Raw genomic sequence first — 27500 nt, forward strand, 5'->3', positions numbered from 1 at the left:
TTCCTCTCCTCTTTTTCTCTCTCTCCCTCTCTCTCCACTTCCTTCTGCATTGTCTGTTTCCTTCCATCCACTTTTTCTTTGCGTCTCGTGACTGTTCTTTTTCAGTTGATATTTTTGCTGTTCTCTACCGACGCGTTTCTTTGTGTCGATTCCTCTCGCGCCACAACGCCATTTATTCCCCCTATTATACATTTTCGCCCGTTAGTTTCTCTTTTTATTGCTCCTTTTATCATCCTCCCAGTTTCTCGGTCTCTTCTCTTATTCCCTTGTTACCCAGATCTTCTCTTGTTATCTCATTCATCCACTCTCATCCCCTATCTCACGCTCATTTTTCCTTTTTCTTTATTTTCCCTTTGCTTTGTCCTATTGTTCTTTCCCCCCCTTTTCTTCCCGTATTCTTTCTTGCTACCCTTGAACATCTTCCTCTCCTTTCTCCTTAATTCTCAATCGCACTGCCTCTTCTATTTCCTCTCCCTCTTCCCTCCTTTCTTATCCTCAATTCGTTTGAATCTCGTTTTGCATTTTGCGTTCCTCCGTCAACCGCGTCTCCGCCCTTCGACTATTTTTCTTCTTCGTCCTTTGAGACTTCTTTACTTGCGGACTCTTTCTCCCCTCCATCGTGTTGTCTTTCTTTATCCCCAGTTTCTCTTCTTTCGTCTTCTTAATCTCTCTTGTTGGTGGTTTGCTTTCATCTTTCCTTGTTTTATATACATTTATTCGCTGCGTCGTTGTCTCTGTTACATTGAGTTCCCTCCTTATCATTTTTTCCTTCACCTCAATATCCTAGATATATTTTTTCGTATCCTTAAGATTTTTTTTTTATCAGCGTTTTTCTATTCCTTCGTTTTATATGCATTTACTACCATTTTTTTTTGCTTTGCCTTCCGTCACTTTATAAACAATTTCTTTCTACACGTTTAATCGGAATTTCTTTCTTCTTCGTTATTCAGGAGTGCTGTACTTTTGATTCCCTTTTGCTGCCCCGTTCTTATTTATTTTTTTATTCTTGGATTTTCTCCTCTCCATCGTTTTATAAAAGTTTATTCGATAGCCAGAATAAAAACATAAATGTGTATCTCACTATATCGGAGAGATAATCTTTTTCGATGGGATATCTCTTCGCAGAACAGATTTGTCTGACGACAGAATTGCGACCCATCTTTAAAAAAAAAAAAAAAAAAAAAAAAAAAAAAAGTGGTACATTTTTTTTGTGTGTGTGTCTGGAATGTTTCAAGGTTGGCGATTTCATTCAGCCAGGAAATAGGCAAGAATTAGTTTACGAACAGGGTGGTCAACAAATGGAATAGACTTAGTAACCATGTAGTGAGCGCTGAAACTATCATTTGTTTTAAGAAACGGTTAGCTAACTTTATGGATGGGGATGACAGGTGGTAATGAACATGGAACTGCCTAATGTAGGCCTTATGGTCTCCTGCAGTCTCCTTTGTTCTTATGAGTCATTAATGCTTCACCGAAGGTTCTGCCCTTGTGGGAAGCTTCTGAATGGAAGGTTCTGTCCTCAAAGTTCTTCTTCGGTAGAATCGTGTCACGTTGGCTAGAGAATGTCACGTATGTCTTCGTGTAATGGACTGTACGTGTTATGCACTCGGAATGTTATGAAGGGAAGAAGAAGAAGAGGAATGTGAACCACCAGCACCACCAACGCCAACTCACAAAACACATAATATCAACAACAACCACCATCGTTATTATCATTACCACCAGAACCACTACCACCGTCATAACTACCACCACTACCAACAACAACAGCACCATCATTAATAACAGTAAGAACAATAACAAGAATAACTGGAGCTACCGTCAGTATCACTATTATCACCAACATCATCACCCACGTCAACATCGGAGCCATCACCACCACCACCATCACCATCACCACCACCATCACCACCACCATCACCACCACCATCACCACCACCATCACCACCATCACCACCACAACCATAACAATCTGCCCTACTCGCTCTTTCAACCACTCCTGATAACTCTCCGACCAAGGCTGGTAGCTTGTTAGCTCCAAGATGTGCTTGAAAGGGAACGGAGAGGAGGGGAAGTAGGAAGAAGAAGAAGAAGGAATTCTTGACAAAGGAAAATGGAGAGAGAGATAGAGAGAATGAAAGAGGGGATAGATAGAGAGAGAGAGATAGAGGAAGGGAGAGAGAGAGAGAGAGAGAGAGAGAGAGAGAGAGAGAGAGAAAGAGAGAGAGAGAGGAAATCCAATATTGTAGTGGAGGAGAATCTTACACCAAGAGGCACTTAGCTGCATCAGAATCCGTTGCATGGGTCGCCAAGGTAGCGGCAGTGACACCATGAGGAATCGAACTCTGGTCACTGCAGTTACGGGGCAAGACTGAAGTCCAAAGCGTCTCAAAGACTCAAGTTTACCCCCAGGAGGACCCTTACTCAACCTCCACCCATCCCTACATTTATATAAAATCACTTACAGCAAGCCAGAATAAAAGCTGCATGCCGCGTCACATTCTTGGAAGTTGGATCTGTTTCCTCACTGCACAGCGTTCTTCATGATACCATGTTCTCAGTGATCCCAGTTTTAATTGTTTTTTTATACTCGTCATCAACTCATACTCTGACAAGGTTATACTATCTCTGTCTGAAACGACAGTTAATTTCATTTAGTCCCATTACTTGAAGCAGTCCTGGTTGATATAGACCCTTTTCTAACCGGGGATTCCCCCTTGAGAACAGAATTTCATAAAACTGGTGGCTTTGTCTATAGTGTTCAGCTATGCGTCACCTTATGCCATCGCCAGCAAGCCTTCACCACGAAGGCACACCCTAAATATTTTATTCTGATTGAGCGCCAGACGATTCTATTCTATTTAGAAAACCCCTCCGGAGCTAAAGGATTAATTAGGCTCCTCTACTTCGGCAGAAGGATTCGCGAGGATCTTCGGTGCTGAGGGAAATGGCGATAGGATTAGTGGCTTATACAACAGATCCTTCTCCGTGATGGACACGTTTCCAAGGGAAGTTGGGTGGTAAGGAACATGCACAAGGAGGTGGTGAGTAGCTGCGGCCGAAGCCGTCATTTCTGTCCCGTTATCCGCTTGGGCTGTTCGAGCAGGTAGCTAGAATTCAACGCAGGGAGTCTGAGAGGAGCGCGACGGCATGTTCGTATAGCAAAGATTCCTATTCTCCTCCTCAACTGCGGACCTCTCTATCCTTCTTGTGTTCAATTCTCGTGGGAGGCACACGATCAAGTCGAACACACACACGCACAGTCTCTCAGGGAGAAAGGTCAATTAATTATCTCTTAGACCATTGGGAACGCTTCAGCAACGGCCGTCATTTGGCGTGTTTTCTCTGTTTCCCGTCTATATCGAGTGATGGTTTTTCTATACAATTTTACCTGCCACCAGGGTTATTTTACCTATTAGTAAAGGGTTAAATCAATAATGAAACTAAAATTATTACTGAATTAATGAAAAACGAAGTAACAAGGATTAGGTCGGTAAATGTGAAGGCAAGCAAGGAATGATGAAGATACTGCTTCAATTAAAACAAAGATATATATATCAAATGACAAGTAGGTGAAAATGTAACTTATATTTAGATAAACAGGTTTTGGTATAACAAATCATAATCTTATAAATAAGTGGAATGTTAGATCTAGTAAAAATTATAGTACGGCAAGGCTCAATAGAAACATAATCATTTTTCTTAGGTATGAAAAGGAACAAGGGCAGCCACAGAATTTTATCAAAAAGAAAAGTTGCTAACAGAAGAATACGTTGTTGAAGATCCTTCCCGAGAGGAGAGGGAACACAGAGGAAACATGTTGATTTGTTGGACAAATCAACTGGGACGAGAGTTTTCTCTTTATTTTATTCTATTTTATTTTATTTTATTTTATTTATTATTTTTTTCCTTTATATTTCTTTCTTTCTTTTTTCTTCTTTCTTTTTCTCGATACCTAGAATACTTATAATCTACAATATATATTCTAATATTATCTGGAGCCTGCTATTTTTGTCTCTCTGTAAACAGTAGTTCATACGCTATGACCTTTATTCTGATATACGAGGCAAACGATATTATGGAGAATTATGGTCATATTCTTAATCCTACACTTAAGGACGTGAAACTCTTGCAATTGTCAGTCTTATTCCTTCTAAACATTTGACGTTACTGTTATTGTTATTACCACCATCAACACATCGTAATTTTATTAGTTATTTTCCGTCTTAAGATTTTTATTATTAGTAGTAGTAATAGCATTATCAGCATTAAGACTAGCGCTTTTGTTGTCGTTATCATTTTGAATGGCATTCATATGGTTGGAGATGTTGTTATCGATTTTGCTCCTGCTCCTGTTGCGTCTTGTAATCTGAAGAATGGAAATGGGTTCAAGTCCTGAGTGGACTCCCCTGGGAGTCGTTTCTCTGTATGGTGAAATAGGATTCTCTTCTCCCTTCCTCCCAAGGGAATCCCTGAACGACTAGGAACTCCCAATCCTAAGCGTAGATGCATCAGGTATCTACAAATGCATATTTTCGTTGTTGCGTTTATACCAATTTGTTTATCGCTTGTTTCTGTTACAATGGAAGTAATGTGTATATAAATGTATTAAATAGTCAAGGACGAAATGTATATATGATATAGTTGCTCGCATATTCTTTATTTCTGTTGCAACCAAAGAGTTTACATTCTTCTCACTCCGTTGTATCTTGAAATTCCACAGAAAACCTCTCCGAGTTTTCTGACCCTGTACTATTTCCATTCAGGTAGATTATCTACTGTATGGCTTTGTTTTTTTGGCTACCTCCCTTGTAAGGGGGGAAAATGCCTTTAGTATATGTATGTATTAACTCTTCTGTCCAGATCTACACTCACACTGTCCATCTACATATATACATATACCAAAGGCTTTTTTCCCCTTACAAGGGAGGTAGGCAAAAACCAAAGACATAGAAACCACTCTCACCCATTCCATCCCCTACATACTCCACTCCCCTCTACCCTCTTCCCTCCCTCTTGGCGCCTCCTGGATGACGGGTCATCCCTGCATCTTGTCCACTGCCCTGGGTCAGAAGCAGTGTCGCAAGACACAGCACATCCACAGCATGGCCGCTTCATTAAATCGGCGACCCCCATTCTCCGTCCCCTCACTCAAAGTCTACCTCTGGTTCTTTTTCCCTGCATGGTATTTCTTTCACCATAAAACTCTTTGGAGTGGAATTCTATGGTCCTCCATACACGCAGCACACACATTAACTACTTTACTATTTTTATAACATGAATTATTTTCTCGTGTTTAGTTATTTCTCCTCGGTCGTTATTCTCTATCTGTTCTTGCTTTTACCTAAAACTGATCTGGTAGTTCTTCTCAATAGTATATTCCCAAATACTAGTAGTCTGTATTCTATTTACGTTAACTTCATATCTTGCTTGAATATAAAATTATAAGCCTTATAGCTAGATTGCAGATTCTTGATTTATTTATCTTTTTATATATATCTCCTCTTTAATAGTGGTACAAGGCAAAAATAGCATCTGAATGTTACAGTAATTCTTATATTTATCTCTGTCTTCATCCCTTTTCCATTTCTTATTGTCCTTACGTTAACTTCATATCTTGCTTGTATATGAAATTAAAAGCCTCATAGCTAGATTGTAGATTTGTTTTATATATATTTCTCCCTTTTAATAGTGGTACAAGGTTAAAAATAGCATCTGTATGTTACAGGAATTGTTATATTTATCTCTGTTTTTATCTCATTTATATTCGTTATTGTCCTTACGTTAACTTCATATCTTGCTTGTATATAAAATAGCTAGATTGTAGAATTTTTTTTCATATATTTCTCCCCTTTAGTAGTGGTACAATATTAAAAGTAGCATCTGTATGCTGCAAGAATTCTTATACCTATCTCTCTTCATCTCATATTGTCCTTCATATCTTGCTTGTATATAAAAAAAGCTAGATTGTAGATTTTTTATTTTTAATGTATTTCTCCCCTTTAGTAGTGGTACAAGGTTAAAATAGCATATGTATGTTACAGGATTTGTTATATTCATCTCTGTCTTAATCCCATTTATATTCGTTATTGTCCTACTCAGAAATCCTCATATCTTGCTTGTATATGAAATTACAAGCCTTATAGCTAGAATGTAGATTTTTTTTATATATATTTCTCCCTTTTAATGGTGGTACAAGGTCTAAGTAGCATCTGTGTGCTACAGGAATTGTTATATTCATCTGTCTTCATCTCATTTATATTCGTTATTGGCCTTACGTTAACTTCATATCTTGCTTGTATATAAAATTGTAGAATATTTTTTTATATATTTCTCCCTTTTAATAGCGGTACAATGTTAAAATAGCATGTATATGCTACAGAAACTGTTATATTTATCTCTGTCTTCATCTCATTTATATTCGTTATTGTCCTACTCAGATATCCTCAACCTCTCCCTTTCCCTTCCAGACTCATATCATTTAGATCTCTCCCCTCTCTCTTCGTTCATAACATTAGTTCGGAGTAATATAGTAACGCATGAATCACATAAAACTACACGCCCCACTACCGAAGATTAAAGAAAAAAACAATAATAGTTCTGTATATAACGACCACTTACTGTGGTCCCCTTCATCAGACTAAGAGGATCACAGCTAGTGGTCTTTTAGTGGAGAGTTTCCTGTACTTCTGGTTTTCCTTAATGGTTCGTTTTATTTCCAAATTTATTTGTATTCCAGTTGTATCTGCTCTCTCTCAAGATGCAGTAATCAAATCATTCGGACCAGTTTGAGTCTAGGAGTATCGTGCGTGCGGGTGAGTGTAATTGGAAACGTCTTTGTCTCGCGTTTTCTTTGTTGTGGGTTCGAGCTGGTGGCGTCAACGGAGGCGTGCTTGTCTCGCATTTTACAAAGGGTTTCAAAGGCGCAGCATGCCGACAGGAGACCTTTTGGTCCATAACAAGGTGGGATGCGAATTTTTTTTTTACAATACAGATAAAAAATATATATACATATATACATATATATATATATATATATATATATATATATATATATATATATATATAATAATAATAATAATAACGAATAAAATAAATGCATAGGTATAGTTAAATAATAAACAAACAAATAAATAGTAAATAATAATAAATTGACAGATAACTAATAATAAATGAAAATCAAGCAAATAATAAACAAACAGACAAATAATATCAAACAAGTTATGGGTTCGAATCCCGCACTTCTCTCCGAATCCCCAGCAGTGAATATAGTTAACCGACCCAACAGTCCCGAAAGCATATCATAGGGCAATGTTGACGGTTTCGGCAGTAGCTAGGCACCTCCTGGTGTATGCTCCTCATTTTCCTGTTCTCGGTAATCAGGACCACGTCATGTTCATATGCTAAATTATTCATTTTTATGTTGTCTAGTTTCTATTTCCCAGCTCCATCGTTCTTTTCGTGTTTTTTTTTTTTTTTGTATTGCTTATGTCAAAACAATACCAGACAAAACATTGCCTTGTCTCAAACCTGTCTTAATTTAAAAGCATTACGAATATTCTCCGTCAGGATTTGCTATGTGTCTGTAAGACATTCCATTAACATTATGTGTGCTGACATGTCGGTTTCTAAATTCTTTTGGTATGATATACAGACTATCTTCATTTGCTGTCGTATGTCTGTTTTAAGTCAACAAATAACTCATATTGTACCTTATCAAACTTTCACACCTCTATCACTTGTTATATCGAGAAAATATTATCGATTGTTTATTTATCATTCATAAATCTACACTCACGAGTTCCCATTACCCCCCTGTATTTCTTATATTTATTTTTGGTGCTTCCTTTTCATATCTTAGAAATATCACTTCTATATTCTATGATGTAGATATTTTGTCACCCCGAAGTTCAATTCGAGCAACAACAAACCAACATGTTAGATTCTATTTCGAGAAAATGTTAGATCTGGCTCTAACTTTTTCTAACCCACGTTAGGCATTGGAGACCTCTTAAGTTTTATATAGCCAATACTATAGGAACTACAATGACATCTTTATAGCCCAGAGTCGCTTATCATTACTTTGAAGACTGGCGTCGAGTCTCCATGTATAAAAGGTGTACGATCCCCTATTCTATTGACTTCGAGTATTTGTTCTTTCTTTCATCTTCCATCCATCCCTCCTTTGACCAACGTATTGACGTCTCTTCACCAGAGGCAGTGGAGACCTCTTAAAGTTTTATGTAGCCAATACTATAGGAACTACAATGACATCTTTATGGCCCAAAGTCGCTTATCATTACTTTGAAGACTGGCGTCGAGTCTCCATGTATAAAAGGTTCACGATCCCCTATTCTATTGACTTCGAGTATTTGTTCTTTCTTTCATCTTACATCCATCCCTCCTTTGACCAACGTATTGACGTCTTTTCACCAGAACGGGGCAGTGACCATGCAGACCAGAGCCACGTATAATCTTCTGTGATTGATGACTGATCTTGGATTTCAAAAAAAAAAAGAAAAAAAAATATATGCGGCGCCTCCTTTCTATTTCAGTCTTTAAGAAAATTTCTCCTTTTTCATCTCTTCAGTGGGATCTTGTTCCCAAGGATAGAACCTCTGTGTAAGAGGCTGGTAGAAAAGAAGGTAGAAAATGGGCTAAAAGACGGGTGTTACATTTTATGAATTAGGAGTTTATAAAACAATATAGCGAGCAAGCGAGTGAGTTGCCTAAGTTCGCTTTCCCTCTTGTGTATCTAATAAAATTCTCATTTGTAAACAATGGCAGGGGGGTTCGAATGAATCGATTACATGGCATTCCTTGTAACCTAAGTGAGATATGCAGAGCTTCGAGATTAAGTAAACAATATTGCCATATAGACTTGTAACAACAAATCTGATTGGTAAAGAGGTGGAGGGGAAAATTAAATTGGTTCACGATCGTAAGATCACGCCCATTGGGGAGGATCTTGGATATAAAGTTAAAGATCATTGGACTAAAGAAATCACTACGTCACTGCAAAGCTTACGTAGGATCTTGCATACGCGCTCTCGGAGGATTCCTTTGGAGCACGCTGTATAAGAATTAACCGAAGAAAGTTATAGGAAAAATTCTATATTCAATTTTTAAACAGGAGATTATGATACATCCATAAATGAGCACCATAAGAACGACAAGAGTCGACAGGACTAACAGTGGAGATAATGACGTAAGGGAACACTCTGGTTATCTTTGATGTAGTACTAATACGATTTTTTTCCTCCTCAGAGTCTCTCACGGTCACATGGTCTCTGATACCTGATACTATAATGATATTACTCACTTCAATAGACGCAAGGGAACGCCCACAACCTACTTTATTATGCTCAAATGGCGCGGATTTGATATTTCAATTTCATTCATTGTTTTAGCTCCTTGGTCACCGAGAGGGAACGGGGCACCACGGAAATGAATGAAATCGTTAGTCAACAGCCGGGAATAAGAAGGAAAATGTTAGGGAGATGACACGGAGATAAACAAAGTCTCTTGTAGGAAGAGAAAATTAGAACAAAGTTGTTACCGGCCACGGAAGGGATCTAATTAGCAGAGCTGGGCGCGTTCCTCGGTGTGTTCTAAGGTGCGTTTCTCGGTTTGTTTCGCTTTAGTTTGGCCGCAGTTAGCGCTCCCAAACTATTAAAGCAATACACGTGCCGGTATAGTGTGTGGCCTACCTAGAGCGGAACACACCTAGGAACGCACCGAGGAACGCGCCCAGGACTGTGTATTATCATGTCTTTTGAGATAGGTTTCGTTCTGCCAAATGTCGAAATGTTTTATCCACAAGAGAGGAAGAACCTCGCCGTGACCGTTCTAGACCATTTCACCCAATTCAGCTCGTGGTACGATCATCACCTGATTAAAACTGAATGGCGGCTGATGTACCAGAGTGAATTTTGTGTGTGTGTGTGTGTGTGTGTGTGTGTGTGTGTGTGTGTGTGTGTGTGTGTGTGTGTGTGTGTGTGTGTGTGTGTGTGTGTGTGTGTGTGTGTGTGTGTGAGAGAGAGAGAGAGAGAGAGAGAGAGAGAGAGAGAGAGAGATTCACCATGGTCTTTGGATCACGTGTGGGACTCGTCATCAACAGCTATTTCCCTCCCGGATGAGAGCTCAGGGCTCATATATGACCAATCTATGGGTAATACTGTGACCTTACACGCACACACACACCCAACTCCCCGCCCACGAGAGTTGGAGTAACGACTCGCAGCGCAGCGATACTGAAATTATTTCAGCCCTGGGCGGGATTCGAACCCGGAGCGCCGTAGTGGCAACCAGGAAGTCTAGTGTGTGTGTGTGTGTGTGTGTGTGTGTGTGTGTGTGTGTGTGTGTGTGTGTGTGTGTGTGTGTGTGTGTGTGTGTGTGTGTGTGTGTGTGTGTGTGTGTGTGTGTGTGTGTGTGTGTGATTCACCATGATCTTGGACCACGTGTTGTACTCGTGATCGACAGCTCTATCCCTCCCGAAAGAGAGCTCAGAACTCATACATGACTAATGTAGGGTAATGCTGTGACCTTACACGCACACGCACACGCACACACACCCAACTCCCCGCCCACGAGAATTGGAGTAACAACCCACAGAGCAGCGATACTGAAATTATTCCAGCCCTTGTCGAGATTCGAACGGGCCGTAGTGGCAGCCAGGAACTCTACCACTGTGTGTGTGTGTGTGTGTGTGTGTGTGTGTGTGTGTGTGTGTGTGTGTGTGTGTGTGTGTGTGTGTGTGTGTATTCACAACAGCTATTTCCCTCCCGGAAGAGAGCTCAGAGCTCATATATGACCGATCTATGGGTAATGCTGTGACCTTACACGCACACACACACCCAACTCCCCGCCCACGAGAGTTAGAGTAACGACTCGCAGCGCAGAGATACTGAAATTATTTCAGCCCTGGGCGGGATTCGAACCCGGACCGCCGTAGTGGCAGCCAGGAACTCTACCAATGTGTGTATGTGTGTGTGTGTGTGTGTGTGTGTGTGTGTGTGTGTGTGTGTGTGTGTGTGTGTGTGTGTGTGTGTGTGTGTGTGTTTGTGTGTGTGTGTGTGTGTGTGTGTGTGTGTGTGTGTGTGTGTGTGTGATTCACCATGGTCTTTGGATCACGTGTGGGACTCGTCATCAACAGCTATTTCCCTCCCGGAAGAGAGCTCAGGGCTCATATATGACCAATCTATGGGTAATACTGTGACCTTACACTCACACACACACCCAAACTCCTCACCCACGAGAGTTTTAGTAACGACCCGCAGCGCAGCGATACTGTAATTATTCCTGCCCTTGTCGAGATTCGAACCCGGACGGCCGTAGTGGCAGCCAGGAACTCTACCATTGTGTGTGTGTGTGTGTGTGTGTGTGTGTGTGTGTGTGTGTGTGTGTGTGTGTGTGTATTCACTTGGTCTTTGGATCACGTGTTGGACTCGTGATCGACAGCTATTTCCCTCCTGGAAGAGAGCTCAGAGCTCGTAGGTCCGATCTATGGGTAATGCTATGACCTTCCACACACACACACACCCAACTCCCCGCCCACGAGAGTCAGAGTAACGACCCGAAGCGCAGCGGTACCGAAATAATTTCGGCCCTGGGCAGGATTCGAACCATGAGCTGCGGGCCACTATTGTGGCAGCTCAGTGCTCTACCAACTACGCTACCGTGTGTGTGTGTGTGTGTGTGTGTGTGTGTGTGTGTGTGTGTGTGTGTGCGCGCGTGTGGGTGTGGGTGTGGGTGTAAGATGGTGATACAATGTCGAGCGTGTCCTTATTCTCTTTACTGATTACTAATGCCATACTGTCCCAGCTCATTAGGCTTCCTGTCATTCCAATTATCGTTTCCATGCTGACGAGTGAAGGCTTCCAGGTCACGTGACTTTCCCCCCGATGAAAAATCTAATGAAAATATAGTGATTGTGATATGGTTTAGCGTCACAAACTCTCCCCCTATCGGCAGGCTAGGACGGTGCCCCTTCCAGAGGACTTTGTAGCGTGGAATTTAATGAACCGTGTCCTTGGTTCAACTTCGCCGGTGGCAGGGTTCGAACCGCCATCATCCCCTCGAGCTTCGCTGCAAGAAAATACACCCTAATCCGCTCGTCCAGTGAGCTTCCAATAATAATAATATGGTAAAAAAAAAAAAAAAAAAAAGGGGAGAGAGAGAGAGAGAGAGAGAGAGAGAGTGTTTTGTCAACGTCCGCTCTCTCCCCACACTTCTCTTTCGCTCTTGTAATTCCCTTGACTGTCCCGCTGCTATGACACACTGCTTCCATGTTGCTGGGCTGAAATACCCAAGGCAAGACTTACTACGACGTTGTTGGTCTTCAGAATGAGTCTTCCATGGTCTTAGCTCACCATTGACCACTGCCGTCCATCATCTTTGCTGATCCTTTTTTTTCTTTTTTTTTTTTTGTCTATAAAGATTGATGATGCGCTCCGGGAAATTTAGTTTCAGGAGAATTGTGTCTTTATATTGCATTTCCTCAGTGACCTAAGACTGACCTGAGGCTATGCGGGGTCATAAAGTAGTCACTGGCAGGTTAGTGTAGAAGAAGAATAGAGGAATTTGACCAAGAGCTTTACTTGTCGAAAACCATAGTTGAGTCAGTAAATTCACGTGTAGACGTTAGTCATGTACCAGAGATTACACAGGAAGAAGTAGAATTTGCTCTAAAACATATGAAACGAGGAAAAGCACCTGGGGAAGATGGTATATCGATCGATCTTTTGAAAGATGCAGGGAAAGAAGTTCATATTAAGTTAGCTCAGTTGTACACCCACTGCTTACGTCAATAAAGCGTTCCTGAATCATGGTGCAATGCTATAGTGATTTTGCTTCATAAAAAAGGAGACTAGAAGGACCTTAGTAACTATCGACCGATTAGCTTGCTATTAAATGTATATAAAATATTCTTCAAGATCCTTACAAATAGACTAAGTAGAGTTTTAGATGGAAACCAACCGAGAGAACATGCAGGCTTTCGGAGCGGATATTCGACTCTAGACCAACTAATGGAGAAAACGACAAAATACAATATACCTATGTGTTTAGCTTTTGTAGATTACAAGAAGGCCTTTGACTCGGTAGAACAAACAGCAATACTAAACTCGCTATGTAAGCAGGGTACAAAAGGTACCGCTATGATTCGACTACATATAGATACAAAAAAGATCAAGATCGAGAAAGGAGGACGGCAAGGCGATACCATTTCACCCAAATTATTTACAGCTTGTCTGGAAGAGATTTTCAGGAGGTTGAGTTGGAAAGAGAAAGGTTTGAAGATTAATAGCAAGTATTTGAACCACCTAATATTTGCGGATGGCATTATTCTTATTTCAGAAAGAGCAGAAGACTTGCAAGATATGCTGAGTGATCTGAACAAGGAAAGTCTCAAAGTAGGTTTAAAAATGAATAAGAGTAAAACCAAAGTAATGTTCAACACGAAATTTCAAAGTAAAGAGATTATAATTGATGGTGAGAGTCTTGAAGAAGTTGAAGAGTAATTATTTAGGCCAGATGGTGAAAGTGACGAAAGATAATGATAATAAAATGAAAATACGTATTGCAATTGGTTGTAAGATGTTTGGTAAGTATAATAAAATCCTGAGAGGCTCTCTACCTTTATATTTGAAACGTAAAGTTTATAATCAATTCATTCTGCCAGCAATAATCTACGGGTGTGAGACTTGGAAACTGACGAAGGCGATGGAGACAAAGCTAAGGACTACACAGAGGAGAATGGAGAGATCAATGATGGGAATAACGCTGAGAGACCGAAAGAGAGCAAATTGGGTGAGAGAGCAGACTAGAGTGGAAAATATTGTGAAGGCGGTAAAAGAGAGTAAGTGGAATTGGGCAGATAAGTTAGTGCGAAGGACCGATGACCGATGGAGCAAGTGTGATACTGAGTGGAAGCCGCGAAATAGGAAGCGTGGAAGATGAAGACCAGAAAGAATGTGGAGAGACGAGATTGAGAAGTTTGGAGGAGTGACGTGGCAGAGGTTGGCGCGGTCGTGTGAATCATGTAATGCTATGAAAGAGGCCTTTGTTCAGCAGTGGACTCAGGATGGCTGATTTGATATATATATATATATATATACACATATATTGTGTGTATATACGGGCAGGTTTCCTCTTAAACATCTGGCAATTTCAGCAATATGTATTTTAAGATCTTATTCTGCAAGAATTTCTTAATATCTTTATGAAGATGTGAAACGATTTCTCCATAGGTCATATGAGCTGTCATATCGTGATATCAAGTGTTTTTGGCTCTTCTTCAGTGACGCGAAATTGGGATTTTGTCGTCTTGGTGGAAGAGACGGGAATGTTGGATTAATGGGTCCGGCCGGTATTTATTAACCACTTCCATGCAGTGACGCCTACGTAGGTGGCATGAGGAGCAAGTGGGTACGCGATTATGCCGACGTCGGTATCTTGATTATATTTATTTTAGTCGTACCTATGTAACCTCCATTCTCTCTAAACTAGTTTCATCATATTTTCTATGGTTATCAAAATTCACAGGTGAAAGAGAACGAACGATTGAGCAATGACTTTATTTTTTATAATGCGATTATTATGACGCAACATCGCACGTCGGGCAGCTAATGCTGCCAGATGTGCGATGTGCCCCGGAGTGAAGAGGGGCTCTTACGTCGTCTGCTTCGCTCGTCCTTGTCGTTTATTGCGTGGTTCTAGAGGCCGTGTTTCTTCCCATGGTGGTTAAACCTTGTAAGTCTGATGACTCGGTGGTGAGATTAGGTTGTATTCCTTTGACGTATAAGGCTTCCAGGATGGGGAGACGGCGTGTGACTAGGCATGATTTGATTATACAAATGTTTTATATGAGGATTTGTCCTATAATTATCTCGTGGTGTCCCTAATGTAAACGGGTTCTTAAGGCTCCAGACGAGAGATGGTAACTGAAACATCTGATCAACTTCATAGTCGTCATGTCAACTTAGGTTGATGGGAGGAATGCACAGTTCCCTCGTTTACAAGTAAACCTAAAGAAGACATGCAATTGTTCAGTTGGCCCATTCTTTATGTTTGGATTACTTTGTAGGAACACATGGCTAGCCTTCAGGCTTTTATAATATATTATCACTAAGTTTATTCTTTTAACGGGATCTTTATATTTTACACCTTTTATAGTAATCTGTTTTAATGTTCTCTTTTGTTCTTTATATGCTGTAACGTAATATTTATACAAACATATGTATATGCAGTATGTATAGACATATATATATATATATATATATATATATATATATATATATATATATATATATATGTATATATATGTGTATATATATATGTATATATATATATATATATAATATATATATATATGTATATATATACATATATATGTATATATATATAATATGCATATATATGCATATGTATATATATAATATGCATATATATGTATATATATGTATATATATATATATATATATATATATATTTGTGTGTGTGTGTGTGTGTGTGTGTGTGTGTGTGTGTGTGTGTGTGTGTGTGTGTGTGTGTGTGTGTGTGTGTGCGTACACGTGTGTGTGTGTATGTGTTTATATAGATAAATAGGTAGATAGATATAATGGCTTTAGTGGACAACGTTTTTTAGTTTCATATCACGATAAAAACCAAACCAGTACAAAACCATTTGTTTTATAACAAGGCCATTGAAGAGAGAGTTCATGAAGTAAATTTAATCGAAACTTTGGCAATGCTGACGAAGCATCGAGATGGGAGTCAGGTCAGCGATGTCTTAGGCGGCGTTGTTCTCCAGGCTTCTGTTTCCAATATTAATTTGTCTTCTAGCCTCGCCTAACCTAACCTAATATTCATGAGTAGATATTAGTTTTGTCCCGACATGTATTCTTCAACAAAGCGATGCCTGATTTCCCATGAGAGACGAGACCCAAACATCTTTGTCAACGTATCAGTAATGTCGTCTGCATACGCGACTTCTTTGTTCTTCAAGTCTTTACAATTCCTTTTCGTTTTCGAAAACCTTAATTGTCATAAACGTGTCCGATTATTTTTTTGGGGGGGTTTAGGATGAGTTATACTGCTAAAGCGTACTGAAAAAAGACCTATAGGGACAGCTGGATGTGTTTATGAAAACTGTAGAGAAAAGTAATGATTTTCGGAATGCTGTGTGAGGTATATAGACTTATGGTGGTATTCTTAAAAAAAAATAAATCATTTCCTTTCAAGAATTTATATAAGATTTACTTAAAATATTTTCATAAGGATTTTTTTAAGAATACCACTGTAAAATTCTTACAGTGGCATTATTAGAAAAACTATTTCCTTTCCAAGGATTTATATAAGGAAAGATTTTTTTTAAGATGGTATTCATAAAAACAACAAAACCTTTCCCTTCCAAGGATTTATACAAGATTTATATAAGGAAAGATTTACTTAAGGAAATATTTATATAAGGAAAGAGTTTTCTTTTTAAGAATACCACCGTAAGATTCTTACGGTGGTATTCTTTAAAAAGAATCTTTCACCCCGTCTGGGGTATTGGCTGCTTGTTATTGTGGCAAAGTAGCATGCAGTCGATACTTTAGGGTCTATATGGGGCGCCCCTACGGACCAGAGCCACACATCATTTTGTCTATGATAGAAGAAATTCTGTTCATAGAGAAATGATGACACTTTTATACTACGACTGTCCCTCCGTTATGCTGTCCCCCAACCCCTTGTTGCTGTCCTGTACCATTTCTCTGAGTATTCTCTTTCTGTGATGGGGGAATTCCCTGTGGTGGGGGAAAAGAATACTGCCTCCAAGTTTCCCACTTGGATCGTAAGAGGCGAGAAGAAAGGGACGGGGAGAGGGACTAGGCATCCTTCTCCCTGTAGCCCCAAGGGGCAGATTCCTAAAAAGGAAAGGAAAGGCATAAGGGGTGCTGGAGGGCCTCGGGCCAGCACCCTAAGGTTTGGGTCTTTTAATGTGCGTGGATGTGGTACAGATGAGAGTAAAAGAGAAGAGATAGGTAGTATGTTTGTGAGAAGAAAGATGGATGTGTTGGCTTTGAGTGAAACTAAGTTGAAAGGGAAGGGTGAGTGTAAGTTTGGGAGTGTAAGTGGGAGGTTATCAGGAGTGAAGAGAGGGCGAGGGAGGGAAGGGGTGGCTATTCTAGTAAGTGAGGAGATAGGCAAACAGATAGTGGAGTGGAAGGAGGTTTCCTCAAGGATAATGTGGATAAAGGTGAAACTGGGAAAGGAGATGTGGGTCTTTGTAAGTGCATATGGGCCTGGCAGTGAGAAGAGCATGGAAGAAAGGGAGGCCTTTTGGATAGATTTAAATGAGTGCATAGAGGGTTTAGGAAGAAATGTCAATGTAATAGTACTGGGAGACCTTAATGCTAGGGTGGGAAATGGTCCAATCGATGGAGTGGTTGGGAAGTGTGGAGTTCCAGGAAAGAATCGTAGTGGAGAGTTGATGGTGGAAATGTGTCTAGAAAGAGAGTTGATGATAGCAAATACAGTGTTTCGGAAGAAAGTCAAGCATAAGTACACATGGGAGAGGGTGGTGGAGGGAAGGGTGGTAGATAGAGCGCTAATGGATTATGTAGTGGTAAATAGGATTATGATAGGAAGAGTTAAGGATGTACATGTGCTAAGGGGAGAGGGTGGGGGAATATCAGATCATTTTTTGGTGGAAGGTAAGCTGAGAGTGGAGGATAGATGGAGAAGGAGGAAAGGGACAAAAGGTAGGGAGGTTCTTAGGATAGAGCAGAGATGGGTGTGGAGGAGGAATGGGGATGGTTCAAGGAGGGAGTCTTAAAGTGTGCAAGGATGGTGTGTGGAACAAGAAGGACAGGGGGAAATAGAAGAAAGGGTAGTGAATGGTGGGATGAGGAAACAAAGAAGGTTGTAGAAGAGAAGAAGCGAGCATTCACAGATTGGTTACAAAAGAGGACAGGGGAGTCATATGAGACGTACAAAGAAAAGAAAAGAGAAGTAAAGCAAAAGGTAAAGGAGGCAAAGAGGAGAGCAGATGTGAAATGGGGTAGGAGTATGACAGAATTTTTTTAAAGTAATAAAAAGATGTTTTGGAAAGAAATTAAGAGAGGAAGAGGAGGCGAATCAAGTAGGGAAGACAAGGTAAAAGGTACAGATGGAGAGATGATAATGGAAGAGATGGCAGTGAGGGGAAGATGGGCAGAATATTTTAGGGAGTTGCTGAATGTGAAGGAGGATAGGGAAGGAAAGATAGCTGCAGTGGGAAATGCTAAGAAAATGAGAGTGATGAGTGAGGAGAATGGAGGAGAAATAAGGAAGGATGAGGTGAAGGCAGTTGTAAAGATGATGAAAGCAGGTAAGGCACCTGGTCTGGATGGATGCCATGCAGAATGTCTGAAAAAGGGAGGTTCAGTGATGGTGGACTGGTTGGTGAGGTTATTTAATGTTTGCTGGAGAGAGGGTAGAGTACCGGAGGACTGGAGAAGTGCCTGTATAGTTCCTCTTTACAAGGGAAAAGGGGACAAGTGTGAATGTAGTAATTTCAGAGGGATTAGCCTGTTGAGTGTAGTAGGGAAGGCTTATGGGAGGATCTTAATTGAGAGGATTAGGAGAGGAACAGAAGGAGTAATTGGTGAGGAACAGTGTGGATTTAGGACGGGTAGAGGTTGTGTAGATCAGATCTTTGTGGTAAGACAGATATGTGAGAAAGCTATAGGAAAGGGGAAGGATGTTTTTTTGGGCTTTTATAGATCTGGAAAAGGCTTATGATAGGGTAGACAGAAAGGCACTGTGGGAGGTTATGCAGATTTATGGGATAGGAGGAAAGCTTTTGGGAGCTGTCAAGAGTTTTTATGAGAGTAGTAGAGCATGTGTTAGGATTAGAAATGGAGAGAGTGAGTGGTTTGAAGTAAAGGCGGGACTTCGTCAAGGATGCGTTATGTCGCCCTGGCTGTTCAACTTATACATGGATGGGGTGGTGCGAGAGGTGAATGCAAGGGTAGTGAGTCAGGGATTGGAGATGGTTAAAGAAAATGGAGAAAAGTGGGAGGTGAGCCAGCTGTTGTTTGCGGACGACACTGCGCTTGTGGCAGGGTCAGAGGAGGGATTGAGGAAGCTGGTGGCAGAGTTTGGGAGAGTATGTGATAGAAGAAAGCTAAAGATAAATGTGGGTAAAAGTAAGGTGATGAGATGTACAAGGGGTGAAAGTGGCAGTAGACTGGAAGTGAACATTAAGGGAGAGCGACTGGAGGAAGTGGATAGTTTTAGATACTTGGGTGCAAGTGTAGCAGGAAAAGGTGGAGTGAAGGTGGAGGTAGAATGTAGATTGAGAGAAGCGAGTAAATGCCTTGGTGGTTTAAAGAGTGTAATGAGGAATAGACATTTGGGAATGGATGCGAAGAGGAGACTGTATGAAGGAGTGATTGTGCCAACAGCACTGTATGGGGCAGAAACGTGGAACATAAGGGAAGAAGAGAGAAGGAGTTTGAATGTGTTTGAGATGAGGTGTCTGAGAAGTATGGTGGGGGTTACTAGGCTGGATAGAGTAAGAAATGAGGAGGTGAGGAGGAGAACAGGGGTGAAAAAGGATTTGGGAGATAGGGTTGATGAAAGAATATTAGGATGGTTTGGACACATGGAAAGAATGAGTGAAGAAAGACTAGTAAAAGAGGTATGGAAGGCAGATGTGGAGGGAGTGAACATGAGGGGACGTCCTAGGATGAGGTGGATGGATGGGGTGAAGGGGGCTTTGGGGAAGAGGGGAATGTCTGTTGAGGAAGGAAGGGAGAGGACGGAAGACAGAGGTGAGTGGAGAATGGTTGTATATGGATGATGTTGTGACTGCATGAGGAGGAATGGGCGGGGGGGTGGGGGGTGGGGTAGTATGTGTTAGTAAATTTTGACGCAGCCCGAAGGGATTTCTCCCCGTCCTCGCCTTATATGCAAAGGGGGACGGAGAGGGGGGGTCGCCGATTAAATGAAGCGGCCTTGCTGTGGATGTACTGTGTCTTGCGACACTGCTTCTGACCCAAGGCGGTGGGCAGGGTGCAGGGATGACCCGTCATCCAGGAGGTGCTCAGATGAGAGGAAGGGTGGGAGGGGTGTGGAGTGTATTTAGGGATGAAATGGGTGGGAGTGTTTTTATGCCTTCCCCTTTTTGGCTACCTCCCTTGTAAGGGGGAAAAAGCCTTGGTATATGTATGTATGTGTATTTAAGGAAAGATTTTTTATAAGAATACCACCGTAAGATTCTTAGTTGTGTTCTTTAAAAAAAAAATTCTAAGGAGTTATTTAAGATCCATATAAGGAAATATTTATATATATATATATATATATATATATATATATATATATTTTTTTTTTTTTTTTTTTTTTTTCTTTTTAAGAATACCACCGCTAGTCCATTGACCCCCGACGATAACGAGTAGTATAGTATCCGGTAGATTTATCCGCATCGTAACTCTTCGAGGTAAACGAACCTACTATCTACAGACTCTTAGGAGACGCCAGTTACTGTACTGCTTACATAACGAGCCTAGATTCACAACTAAAAAAAAAAAAAAAAAACGCTAACAAAGAATTCCCATTCAACCTCAAGGGCATCTAACCATCTCTATTCTTTCTGAGGAAACACCTAAACACCTCTGTGGAGCAGCTTCATAGTGGTTTCTCCTTTACATCTCCTCTTCAGACCTCTCCAATGGACTTCATCCTCATCACTTCTCCACTTCAAACGCGTAGACCCAAGTCATCATCTTCTTTAGTAACTTTCTACTATGCAGAAGCCTTCTTCCGTGAAAAAGGATTCCTTTCCTTTTGGCCTCAATCCTTAATCCTTTCACAACGCGTGGTCCGCCCCTCACCTGAATAGAATTGACCTTCGTGAGGTAGTACAGGATTTACAAGAATCCCTGGGATCGATTCCCAACAAGTTCAACCCCTTGGACATGCTGGGATGATGTTCATCTGTAGAAGAGGTGAACGAACATCTACGTTCACACAAAAACAATTCAAGAATTTAGGTTTCACATAAATCTGCGGTTCCCTCCCCGCCCTCCGTTTTCTCTCGAAACGGTGTGGGTTGTTCGCTGTTGCCAGGGTATTTGCTGAAAATGGAAATAAAAGTGTTCATGCCTTTTATTAAGCTTTTTTTCGTGCTCTTTTATGCTCTCTCTCTCTCTCTGTCTCTCTCTCTCTCTCTCTCTCTCTCACACACACACACACATACACACACACACACACACACACACACACACACACACACACACCTACCTCCAATCCCTGTATACCACAGCTAGATATACTCTCTATCTATCTTTCTCTATCTGTATTTACATCTATCTTTCTATTTATATCTACCTATCTATCTATATATCTATCCCTTATTCCATCTGGTAGTGCTTGCGTATGTAAGAGAGAAATAGAGAGCGAGAGAGAGAGAAAAAGAGAAAGTCTGGCGGGAGGGGAACTGCCTCTCTTTGCAAGTGTTCTCGCGTTCTTTTTCTCTTCAATTCTTTCTCTCCTTTTGCAAGCCTAACCTGAACTTTGTTCCCGAATCCCCTCCAACCTTTCCTCTCTTCGACCTTCCCTCTATCGCAAAGGCAACGAATGTGATTGTGCAGTGGTAGATGTTGCTACCACCTTCACCTTTGCCCTATATGCTAGAGGAGTAAATGTCAGTCGCCAATGGCCAGAGTGGACTTTATTTGCACTAATATCCAGATATAGTTATGGAATGCTATGAAGGAGGCCTTTGTTCAGCAGTAGACTCGGGATGGCTGATTTGATTGATTGATTGATTGATTGTGCAGATGGAAAATCGATGTACATAATCGGCGTCCATTGTGTGATTTCCGGTAACGTTATTGACAAAGAAGTTTATTATACAGTAACACTGTTACTCCGAACATTTACTTTGTAGTGACACTATTACCCGCTAACGTATACTTTGTAGTGACACTATGACCCCAAACGTTTACTTTGTAGTGACACTATGACCCCAAACGTTTACTTTGTAGTGACACTATTACCCGCAAACGTTTACTTTATAGTGACACTATTACTCCCAAACTTTTACTTTGTAGTGACACTATTACCCCCAAATGTTTGCTTCGTAGTGACACTACCCACAAACGTTTACTTTGTAGTGACACTATTACTCTCAAACGTTTACTTTGTAGTGACACTATTACCCCCAAACGTTTACTTCGTAGTGACACTATTACCCCAAACGTTTACTTTGTAGTGACACTATTACCTCAAACGTTAACTTTGTAGTGACACCATCACCCCAAACGTTTATGTTGTAGTGACACTGTTACCTCAAACGTTAACTTAGTAGTGACACTATTACCCCAAACGTTTTCTTTGTAGTGACACTATTACCCCAAACGTTTAATTTGTAGTGACACTATTACCCCAAACGTTAACTTTGTAGTGACACTATTACCCCCAAACGTTTTCTTTGTAGTGACACTATTACCCCAAACGTTTAATTTGTAGTGACACTATTACCCCAAACGTTTACTTTGTAGTGACACCATCACCCCCAAACGTTTATGTTGTAGTGACACTGTTACCTCAAACGTTTACTTTGTAGTGACACTATGACCCCAAACATTTACTTTGTAGTGACACTATTACCCGCAAACGTTTTCTTTGTAGTGACACTATTACTCCCAAACGTTTACTTTGTAGTGACACCATCACCCTAAATGTTTATTTGTAGTGACACTGTTACCCCCAAACGTTTATTTTGTAGTGACACTATTACCCCCAAAATTTACTCTGTAGTAACACTATTATCCCAAATGTTTACTTTGTAGTAACACTATTATCCCAAACGTGTACTTTGTAGTAACACTATTACCTCAAACGTGTACTTTGTAGTAACACTATTACCCCAAACGTTTACTTTGTAGTGACATTATTACCCCAAACGTTTACTTTGCAGTAACACTATTACCCTGAACGTTTACTTTGTAGTGACACTATTACCCCAAACATTTACTGTTAACCCCAAAAGTTTGCTTGGCAAAAACACTGTTCCCCTGAACATTTACTTGATTAACACTATTGACCCTTGCGTTTACTTTTCAGTAACACTATGGAGAAAAAACGTGAGTGGGAAGGGATCGCCAATTGTGGTAGGTGCTCAAGTGTATCAAGTTATTATGTCCACTGCCTCGTAGCTTCCCCTATTTCTTCTCTGCAGGAAACCATATTGCAATGCTTTAATCCCACTCACTTGATCAATTTTCTTATTGATTCCCTATTCAGTACTTGTCTTACCTATGGAATTTCTTGTCTCTTCGTTCACTTATATTCATGTTTTCATATCGACTTATCTGTGTAACTGTTTGGTTATTTATTTATAGATCAATCAGTTTATGCATCTGCTCGTTAATTTGCTATAATTGTTTATTTTTGTTTTTACTTGTTTGTATTTATATATTATATTTGTTCGCCTGTTTGTTGATTTCTTTAGTTGTTTGTTTGAGTATTTTTAGTTTATTTTTATTTTCGTGTCTATCTGTTCATTTAATTATTGACCTGTTTATTTGTATGTTCTTCTACATGTTTATCAGTTTCATATAAATTCTTTTAGTTCTATGTTATCTGTCTATTTACTTATATACTTATCTATTTCTTTATTCATTTATATATCTATGAATTTATCTTTATTAATCTATTTACTCGTTTATTTGTTTTTCTGTTTATTCGTTTATCTATTTTTCATCTATTTGTTTGTTTATTATATGTATGCTCGTCAGGAACTCAGATTTCATGTCGTCAAACCTTGTTGTCTGAATCTACAGTTCAACCTACCATCTTTACAGTTCCTGTTATGCATTTCTATTTTTCATTGCTGCAATTATTTCTGCTACCATCAGCCCTTGCTCTCTCCCTCTTTTTTACACACCATTTCGTGTTGTTTGGAGTTGTGATTGCGAACATTTGTTGCTCTGATCGTTCTCTAGTAGTTGGTAGAATGTTTGCGTCTGTAGGAGATAGCTGCCAGCACTTCCGTCTTCCCGTTCTCCCCCGCCCCCGTTTTCTATAAAGCTTAAGTACCCAATACACTTGCTCTTCCCATCTGTGATGTTCTTTTCATGTTTGCACCAGCTGAATACATAGCTGGTACTGCCGATACCAATGTTGTTTCAGGTCCTTGTTCACCCATGAAACTCCAGCTGTTGTTTTTTCCCCAATCTTTTCGATACAGTCGATTGCATAATGGCCCGGCATCCCTATGCCCATCTCCTTCCATGTTTCCTATCAACTTAAGAAAGAATACTGATCAATTCAGTTTCTATCGTTCCTCTTTCTCCAGACCTCTCTAAGCCTCTTCTTCCAGGACTCCACCTCTTCTGGAGTATTTCGTCCCCAACATTACAAGTTATGAACAAGGAACCAAAAACAATATATCATTGAAACGCAATTTCCGTTGCCATTTCCAGGCTGAACATTTCAGTCGTCATTGCATCCATCGTTTCGCTTGCTCCTCCTATCTCCAGTGCTTTGTCCTCTCCTTTCCTTTCATTCTAACTCCAATTCTTCCTTCCGCTCTTGTGCAGGCTGCTGTCTTGTTACTCACACAGCTACCGGGGGCTTCTTCCTCTATAGCGCTCGCCTATGATCTTATTTTCATTGCTGGAGCCGGCTTTCTCCCGGCCAGTCTCTCCCGGCCAGTCTCTCTGCCGGCCTTCTCCCGGCCAGCCAGTCTCTCTGCCGCCCTCCTCCCGGCCAGTCTCTCTGCCGGCCTTCTCCCGGCCAGTCTCTCCCGGCCTTCTCCCGGCCAGTCTCTCCCGGCCTCCTCCCGGCCAGTCTCTCCCGGTCTTCTCCCGGCCAGTCTCTCCCGGTCTTCTCCCGGCCAGTCTCTCCCGGTCTTCTCCCGGCCCTCTCCCGGCCAGTCTCTCTCCCGGTCCTCTCCCGGCCAGTCTCTCCCGGCCTTCTCCCGGCCAGCCTCTCTGCCTGCCTCTCTGCCTGCCTCCTCCCGGCCAGTCTCTCTGCCGGCGCGTCTCTCCATAAAAGAATAGAATTTTTTTTTCGGCGTTTCGTCGTCTCTCCTCCTCCTCCTCCTCCTCCTCTTCCTCCTCCTCCTCCTCCTCATCGTCTTGTTTCTCAGAATCTCGCCCTTTACCTCTGTTTCGCCTCTCTATTCTCGTATCGTTTAATATTCTCCCCCTTCTTGTCTGTCCCGTGGGTTCTTTACTGAGACTCCTTTGTTGTTTTCTTGCTTCACTTCCCTCCTTGTGATGTCTCCACCAGATAAACAAACTCCTTAGCTTCGCCCCAATCCAGGCATCATCGATGTTTAGTTGAAGTCGTTTTTTTCCTAACCAGTAATGAAAAAATAGCCTAGGCTGTGAAGTAAATCTTATATCGATATTTAATCTCTTGAGGATATTTTTGGATGATACAAGAAACCACAAAAAACGTGAGTAGGGAAAAAAATTAAGTGATTTTTTTTTTTTTTTCGTCCAGACGTTATTGATGTTTGGTTGATGTATTTTTTCCTAATCAGTAATGAAAAAAAATATCCTAGACTATGAAGCAAATCTTATATCGATATTTAATCTCTTGGGGATATTTTTGGATGATACAAGAAACCACAAAAAAAAACGTGAGGCTGTGAACGAAAATGAAGAGAATTTTTTTTCTGTTTCGTCCTTATGTCCCCGACATTACTTATACTCCAATGATATATTTATGCCCACCTTCACGTTCGTTGCAGAAACAGTTCCTCGGCGCCTTTTTTACTGTTTTTCTTTATTTTCTTTATTTATCGTTTATTCATTTATCTATGTATCTCTTTTGTTTATTCGTTAATTAATCTATTTATTCATTTATTTGTTTATTAATTCCTTTCTTTCACCTGTTCATTTATGCATTCATCTATTTGTTTATCTATTTTATTTTATTTTTTTGCTTCCATATTTCTTTCCTTCCTTCCTTCCTTCCTTCCTTCCTTGCAACCTTCTTTCTTTCTTTCCTTCTTCTTTTCCTTCCTTTTTTCTTTCCCACCTTACTTTCTAACTTCCATCCTTCCTTTTCCCTTCCTTCCTTCTTTCCTTCCTTACTCCTTCCTTTCCTTCCTTCCTTTCTTATTTTCCTAGCTTCCTTTCTTTCTTCCTTCCTTCCTCCTTCCCTTCCTTCCTCCTTCCCTTCCTTCCTTCCTTACTCCCTCCTTTCTTCTTTTCTTCCTTCCTTCCTAGCTTCCTTCCTCCCTTCTTTCCTTCCTTCCCTTCCTTCCTTCCTTCCTCCCTTACTTCCTCCTTCCCTTCCTTCCTTCCTTCTTTTCCTCCTTCCTTCCTTCCTCCCTTACTCCCTCCTTCCCTTCCTTCCTTCCTTTTTTCTTCCTTCCTTCCTCCCTTGCTTCCTCCTTCCCTTCTTTCCTTCCTTCCCTTCCTTCCTTCCTTCCTCCCTCCCTTACTCCCTACCTTCCTTCCTTTTCCTCCTTCCTTCCTCCCTTCTTTATATGTTTATTATTACTCTTTCTAGATATTTTCAATCTTCTTTGTTCATTTTATTTTTTCTTTACAAATTCCTTGACTTGCTTTATCTTTTATATATCTTCTCTTTTCTTTTATGTTGTTCATTCATTCCGACCATTCTAGTTTTATCATTATTTTTTTTTTTTTAATTCTTTCTCCTTTCCTTGATATATTTCTTCCTTGGGAGAATATTTTCCACGGCTCTTCTTTTCTCGCGGTTTTGTATATTCATATCTTTTTTTGCCTGTCTTGTGCTTCAAGGCTATTGCCTTAAACAAAATTTTCCTTTTTCTTTTTCTCTCTCTTTATTTTTCTCATCTTCTTCATTTGTGTTCTTCCTTCTCTTTCCCCTTTTTTTTTTTCTTCTTCGTTTTGTCTGGGTTTTTTTTTTTTACTCTTTGTCTTTTATTTTATTTCTTTTCTTAATTATATATTTTTCTTTTATTTGTTTTTGTCTTCCTTCTCTTGTCTTCTTACCCCTCGTCTTTTTCTTCTTCCTTTTCTTCTTTTTCTTCTACTTTTTTCATCTATTCCTCTTGATCTCAGAAGACATTATTCTTAAAAATTGTCTCCCCACTTTCATTCTACCCTTGTTTATCGTTTCCGTTCTCTTTATGTGATCCTTCTCTGCCTAGCTTCTTTTTTTTTTTTTTCTTTTTTTGAATTCATCTCTTCCTCTTTCCTCTTCTATCTTACTTCAAGCAATATCCCTCTCCCTTTCCAAATAAATAAAAGTCTTCTCGAATTTCCTTATTTGTCTTCATATTTTCTAAAAAGAAAAAAAAATCCCACCTCTTTTCAAATAAATAAGTCTCGAAATTTCTTATTTCTCTTCATCTTTTATTTATTCTTTTTATTCTCCTTCTTCTTCTCTTCTTTTTCCAAAATTTTGAGTTTAATCTTCGTTTGTGTTATTTACCGGAGGGAGTATTTTTCTAGTGGCTTTGTGGTGTTTACGAAAGAAAAATAATATATGACAAGCAAATAAAGAACTGGTGAAATATA

This window comes from Oratosquilla oratoria, chromosome 26 (genome assembly GCF_046742065.1).
Source record: "Oratosquilla oratoria isolate Oo_2021 chromosome 26, ASM4674206v1, whole genome shotgun sequence".
In the NCBI taxonomy this organism is placed as follows: Eukaryota; Metazoa; Arthropoda; class Malacostraca; order Stomatopoda; family Squillidae; genus Oratosquilla; species Oratosquilla oratoria.